This window comes from Sus scrofa, unplaced genomic scaffold (genome assembly GCF_000003025.6).
Source record: "Sus scrofa isolate TJ Tabasco breed Duroc unplaced genomic scaffold, Sscrofa11.1 Contig1574, whole genome shotgun sequence".
Taxonomy (NCBI): Eukaryota; Metazoa; Chordata; class Mammalia; order Artiodactyla; family Suidae; genus Sus; species Sus scrofa.
Window position 1 is genome coordinate 143742 of NW_018084913.1, and position 7573 is coordinate 151314.

General features: G+C 42.6%; 1 pseudogene; it reads right to left on the reverse strand.

Moving 5' to 3' along the window:
* Window positions 1-1252: 1252 nt before the first annotated feature.
* Window positions 1253-5275, reverse strand: LOC110258219 (annotated as a pseudogene).
* Window positions 5276-7573: the final 2298 nt, after the last annotated feature.

A 7573-nucleotide genomic window follows, 5' to 3' on the forward strand; every position in this document is an offset into this window, starting at 1 on the left:
ACACCCCCCTTGCCCCTCTTTTTTCCTTTTCCACTGGCTAAATTAAGCACGAAGTTTATACACATGTTTTAGTAAGCTGAGTTCCTTTTATGTTGTCCTCCTTTGCAAATTAAGGCTAACGTCTATTTGAATGGAAACATGTTCCTGTGCCAGTGCATTCTATTTAAATCAATATCCTGTGACCCTTCCCTTCAATGAGGCAGTTCTGATGTGAACTGCACGTTGTGTCCACCATGGACATTGAGGTACTCAACGCTCCTCTTTCTGTGTGGTCGTCTGTTTCTCCCTTTGGTTGTACCAAGGTTTGCTTCTTCTATTTGGGTGTTCTCATATTTATAATGTACTTTCAGGGTGACCGGACCCTTTTAATATGGTATAACATCTTTACTTTTTGTGACTTTTAAGGTCATTCGAGTCTATTTTGTCTGATATAAGGATGGCCCCTCCTGCTATTGGCATGAAATTTCTTCTTCTGTCCCTTCACGGTCAGCCTTCGTGTGTCTGTAAATCTTAAATCCTATGAGTCTCTCGTAGATGGCATAGACTTAGGTCTTCATTTTTCATCAAGTCTCTTATATCCTCTCTGTATCTCTGACTATCCAGTAACAACTTTTGTATTCCTTCTCTATTTTTTTGTGCCATTCCTGGCCTTTCGCAGTTCATGTTTAAAAAATCTGATTAAAGCCCACACACATCATGGATCAAATTTCTTTCTGCTTTACTCAGCCAGGTGTCTATCCAAAATTTCCTCTACGTATGCATCGTTCATAACATGCTCCCTTCCTTTTCTCGGAGTGGAATGTGTCCTTGGCTTATTTCTTTCATGAACCATGCATCCGTCTAAAATCAGAGACCAGATGTCTTTCCCTGTGCACTTGAGGCTTCTGAAAAATTCTTAGTAGTCCTCCATGTGGAAAGTAATTTGAAGAATATTTCAACCTGGTCTCTACGGGTGCAACATCCTGAGAGCAGATGCAGGAAGGTGTGAGGGCAGAGGCACAGTAACGAGTGAGGAGATGTGAAGTCTTTGTTGTGGAAGAGAGTTTCTCGCAGGAGAGGTGTGATTTCGGCTCATACTCTGCTTCAAGGTCTTAGACGGATTCACTCAAGACATTATCTTTGTTTACAGCAATAATAGTGGCATAAACATTCTAGTGGGCATAGTCGCTACAAATGGATGTTACGTGTGACCGTAAAGCCTCCAGGTGAGTTGCCGTTGAAGACCATTGATAACCAACAGGGAAATATTTAAAGTGTTCATTAGACAAGGCCCTTTTTACTCCTGTTCTAAGAAGTCTCAGGCGTTATCCTTGTAAATAAGACACAGTTGCTACACTGTAGATACCTGCCGTGGGTGATTGCTAAATGCAGGGGCATTTATCTGTTGATGAAACCTCCAAATTTGGGTAAAAGGCAAACTGGGTCAACTCATTAAGATGTGCCTCTGGAAGGGGGTGTTCTATTTAAGTACTGACGACACTTGTGTTTCCTAAAAAGCACATTTGTGGAAATGCCTAATTTATTTTATCGGCCTTCTTTGGTGCTGTCTTTCTTGTGCAAATAACAAGGTATAGAGACTCTAGCTCCCATTAGTTTTTCTGTTGATGTTGGTATTACGTATGTATATTATTGTTGTAGGTATCAGTATTTCAGAAAAGGAGATAAAAATAGAGCAGTAGTTCCAAATGTGTCAAAAGAGAGATTCATAGGCAGATATTAGAAAAAGAGACGTGGACAAAATTATGCCTGTGGTTTGGGTTAGCCGTTTGAGAGTGTGACTGTGTGACATGGTCCCTGAAACTTGTCTGCAATTGAGTGTTGGTTTCTGCAGTTTTCTTCTCAAGGGAGTCTAAGCGTTGCTAGAGAGAAAGCCCCAAGTCTGAAGAGGGAGGCCAGAAACAGAAGCATAATGGAAACGTGTTTCCCACCTTTTGAAATCACAGCGTAAGAGAATTTTACTCTTTCTCAGAGGAGGAACCCCAGGTTCCTGGGATTTGATGCCTTATACATTTCACTTCCGTTATGAGCCTCTGAGACTCAAGTTTATGCAAGATTCAGCTTTTAGCACATTGATGTGGCAACGTTGTTGTACTAACGTGAAATCTCTTTAGAAGGAGCCAGTAGTGATCAGGATGTTTTGGATCTAAACATATTTTCAGGACGTGGTCGCGAATGTGTTTGGTCTTCACGCCATAGACAACGGGGTTGAGAAAAGGTGGGACTAGCAAATAAAGGTTGGATAAGAGGATGTGAACACAGGGCGGGATGTGAGAACCAAACCTGTGTGTGAAGAAGGAGAAGAAGGTGAGGAGGTAGAACTGCAGGAAGACGCAGATGTGGGCGATGCAGGTGTTAAAGGCTTTGCATCGTGCCTCCTTCTGGGGCAGCCGAAAGACAGGGATAAAGATCGAAATATAGGACACAGTGATGACAATGATGTCAAGCCCTAAGATGGTGAAGGCAACAAATAGACCAATGATCTTGTGGATCCGGATATCTTCAGCGGCCAGCTTCACGAGAGCCGTGTGCTCCCAGTAAGAGTGGGAGATGACGGTAGTTCGATAGTGTTTAAGACGGCGTTTGATAAGTACCAGGCACGGTGCTGTGAGAATGGCAGCCCTGAGTGTCACCCCAACTCCCATGTGAGTCAGGAGTTGTCGGGAGAAGATGCTGGCGTGTCTCAAGGGGTTACAGATGGCCACGTAGCGGTCTAGGGCCATCGCCAGGAGGACCCCGGATTCAATGGCCTGGAAGGAGTGAATAAGCCCCATTTGCAGAAGACAGGCTTCAAAAGAGATGTCTGGCAAATGGAATCAGAAGATGCCTAACATTTTGGGGAGAATGCAGGTGCTAAGTGCAATGTCCGTGGCCCCCAACATGGCCAAGAAAATGTACATAGGACGATGGAGACAGTTTTCGTGTTTGACTATCACTAAGATCAGGGAATTCCCACTCAGAGCAGTAAGGTCCATGACACAGAACGGAATCCCGATCCAGCACTGCACGGACTCCAGTCCGGGAATCCCGATGAGTGTGAGGACAGAGGGCATGAAGACTGAGCCGTTGAAGGTGAGCATGCTCATCTGGTGCGTAGGGCTAGGGCTGCTTCATCTTCTATTGCCTGTGAAGCCTTCATAAGTTAAAGATAAGACAAAGTTAGTTTATTGTAGTAAAATGGACCTTAGTTAGGAGTATCCCGTCTCATCTTTTCTATCCCAACTATTCCTCGCTAATTTTCTGTCTCTTTTTCCAATGTCATTATGTGACCAGTCCTCCGGTTCTATGTTTCTGCATGTCGTCCTAATTTTCAATGCAATGTATTAAGTCGACCTGATGGCTTCCTTTTGGTCCCTGACTACAGGAACAAACAAGATCCCTTTAACTCATCTTTGCTTATCAACTTCTATGCTTCTTCATCACCTGCTAATTGGAAGTGAGGGACAAAATTCATTGAATTCAGAGTAAAGGTATTTCAGGAACTGGACTCTATAGCCAGCTTAGCTATGAGGAATCTGCAATGGTAGAAAATCGTTCTGCTTGATCATAACCAGATTAGCAACTGTGAAAAGAATGTTTTTCAGGTTTGCAACTCCCTAAGTTTTTTAGCCAGCTTAGTCTCTCCATGGTCTGAACACTCTGCAAAAGATTCTCCCCGGATGCTTTCAATCCAATGTTTCAAACTTTCAGTGTTTCTCCCAAAACCAGCCGTACATCTTACACTTTTCCTTCTTAAACTCTGTGACAATAAATCCACACGTTTAAATTCATGGGTGTTATCCTTACCAGTCTCTTTTAGATTTGTCTGTGGGAGGCCCGACTGTGGGCACATCACCTGTGTTCCAGTATCAACCTCTGTCTTCAGTTATTCTCTCTCCTTATCCACAGTCTTTCGGCCTGAATACCTATGTTTTCATAACTATTTACAGTAACAAAACTCCCCTTTAAATGTAGTGTTTACGTATAGCCTTAGGCATCTTATATCCACTCAAAACACACTTTCTATACAGGTGAACATTTTCCTTTACACACTGGTTTTCACAGGACTGGCTCCATTCCCTTCTTTCTCTGTGCCCTTCACTGCTTCCTTCATGCATAAGACTGTGTGCCTCCAGGGCCTCCTGCAAGTGGCTTGCCTTATCATTTTCCCAAACGTGGGGACTTTCCTGCCTGCCAATTCTCTACAACCTACATTTATTTATCAACCTATATTTATCTCTTCTCCAAATCAATCAATCTATATATATATATATAATATAATATATAATATATATATATATATATATATAATATATATATATGAGATATAGATTATATTATATTATATATATATATATATATATATAAATTCCAGTGTGAGGACCCTCCTGGTTCTCTGAGATCTTGTGCCACAGTGCAAGACAGCTGCAAATGTGGACTAAGTCTTTGAATTGAGCAGCAAATGCCTTAATGTCTTAATGTCTCCTTAAAACCCCAGATCTGCTTTCCAATGAGTCCCATTGGCTGTGGATCTTGGCAGTTATTGGCACGGGATCTGAAGTCTGCCAGGAGAAGGTAAATCCTGGATGCCCCCACTTTGCTTTACAGGCTCTAAAGCCAATTTTAAAGCATCTCATTGTCTCTGTTTCTGTGTTGGTGAAACAAGGATGGATCATGGATAAAAACACATCACAGTGTGACTGTGCGCATTAATGGACATAATCCCTCTAAAGAGTTGGAAGAAACATAAAGTGTTTGATCTGTCAATAAAAGTCCACACTTAATTAGTGGACATTCATCTTTGGCTCACAAAGAACTCGAGATATTTGAGGAGCACTTTGCTCGAATGAGCATTTCTCCTGAATTAGCTAAAGCATGTATTTTCTTGCATCCTTTCCAGTCTAAACATATACAATACCTTCAGCAAATACGCTTTCCATTCATCCATCAGCACAGATGTCATTCTCTAGATCTTTTTTTCTATTTGTCAACCTCTCTTTGCAATTTTTCACCCCGTGTGACGTTAGCTGATTCAGAAATACTGTGCAAATGTGAAACACAGTCTTCCTAGAGTTTAAAAACTCTAACACTCTAAGATCATATTGCTTTTTCTCATCCTGGAATTCCTTTGGATCACATGATACAGCCACACTTTCTGAAACCAACCCTTCATTTCTTTAGAGCCCATGCAGAATCCCAAACCCAAAGACCTACCAGGGACCATCTGTGTTAACTCGCATAGAGGCTATGAAGTGGCAATCGTCTTGATGTTTCCGATGGTGCAGGAGGGATGCTTTATAGTGTAGGATGCACCTGGGAATGTGGTTCCACCAATCCCTGGGGAGCTTTTAGGGTCCCTGGAGACAAGGATGAGGCATAATATGGTTCAGAATGTACAAGATTCATCGTCTGAACGTGCTTCTCCATTTTAAAAGTGTGCTCAAACTTTGGTTTCACCTTGGGAACGGGAACCAAAAGGATCCTCCTTTCAAAAATTCCTAAGAGAAGGCAGTGTCCCAAGATAACACACGTCAGTGTTACTGACTCACCAAGATACTGAGCCAACCAAGGTACATCGAAACATTTGAGATATGAGTGTGAATATAGGCTAATGAATATAGGCTCTTTGTGACTGAGAGATTCAACAAAAAATTTAATCGAATTCTAGATGGAGAAGCAGTGCTTTCTTCTTTAGGTGCATGAAAGGGGCCGACCTGGGAACATTCACCTCAGGGTCTCAGGTACCAGTCACTTTCAGAGCTTCTTCCATATGAAAGTGGGTGACACAATTCTTTCTTTTATCCAAACCAGCGCCCACCGCATTTCCATAAAAGGATGCTATGTATTTTCAGGAGTGTTAGTGTCTAGTCATAAACCTATCAACTTCCCAACCTGAAACTGTTATCTATGGCAGCTGTTTACTTGGTTGGAAGAAGCGTTGGTACTTTACAGTAGGGATTTGGAGCTCTAGCACCTAGAAGAGGAGGAAATAAGATGTCTCTTATCCACATAGGACAAGAGAAAGGCCACCAACCCTGGATGACATGCCTCTGCCTGAGAGACCTGGTCATCACCTGAAGTCACAGTGTTTTTGTCTTGGGTCACTGGCTCTGGCCCTATTGAGTTGTTCTGTTCCTTTGGAATGGAAAAGCTCCCTGGCCACCTTTTCTCATGAAATTCCCACGCAATTATTATCATCCTAGAAAAAGCAATGGTCTAGAAATGAGGGCAGTTAAATGGAGGATCCAGCTCACCCTGGAGTACACGTGGGCATCACTTCCTAGCTGGGCACTCAGTGATTCCCACTGGCTGACTGAAGTCAGGTGGAACTGAGTCTCTACATCAGGGAACCCAAAACACACAAGCAAAGAGACAAAGAAACCAGTGCATGTCAGATTGCCAAAGCCTCACGCCAGAAAGAGATGGACCAAACCAAAGTGAAATATTTTCAGGGAAGACAAGATGAATACTTCAGATAAACTAGGAAGCAGGCGGAGTTGAGGACCACAGGTTCTCAACTCTGTGCACTCTTCTTTGTGTATAATACAGCTCTCAGTATAGACCTGTCGAGGGACTCCCATCCTCGATCCCTCCTCGATCCTCGGCACACACTTAAATGTTTCAGGAAGAGGGAGGAGTTTCATGTTTTAATCCATGAACCACGGGGACTCTTGGTTCCTGCAGCACAAGGTAGCCAGCACTGACATGTAGCACCACAATGAGGGGATGAGGCCGAGTCTCGGTGAGATCCTAAGAGGGAACTAAGTCCATGACATCTATGAAGGGAACGTAGAATGAAAGCTATGTACTAAATGCAATAGATGAAATGAAGTTGCTGTTTCCAGTATTTCGTTGTCCAACTTAAGAATGAAAGTTGCTGCCCAGGCTCTTAATGTGACATTTCTGATGGTGTGGGGGTTGAGGAAGGCTAGAAGAATCCTTTAGCAGCTAGACTAGGGTTAAATGGAGACTCATTTCATAAAGATCTTCTTGAAAAAGAAGCATTTAGATGTCATGATTACCTGACTATAAGTAGAGAACGTGTCCTTATGAATCTCAAATGGAAAAATAACTTACGTAACCCCCTACTAGTCTTCAGCCTCTAATTTTAAGTTGGATTTGAACTTTGCTTTGGGGTTAAGTCCAGCCACATTTGGTTAAAAAATGAGTTTTTGAATTGGACTGTAGCCTTGAACCTGAATTCTGCCCCTAACTATGATGTAATTTGTGGGTTGTTTTTTTTTTTTTCTTTTGCGTTTCCTCTGCTTATGTTTCCATGTGTCTGCCATGGAGAAAATACCCCTGATAATTGCTTCATATATTTGTTCTGTTATTTCAGTGATCTTACTCTCTTTAAAGCACTTAGAATACTATACTGTATAAAGGCCTTCTGTAATGAATTTATGATTGTAATGGCTGGTGTTTTTGAACGTTAAAATAGGCTAAACTGGGAGTTCCCGTCGTGGCGCAGTGGTTAACGAATCCGACTAGGAACCATGAGGTTGCGGGTTCGGTCCCTGCGCTTGCTCAGTGGGTTAACGATCTGGCGTTTCCGTGAGCTGTGGTGTAGGTTGCAGACGCGGCTCGGATCCCGCGT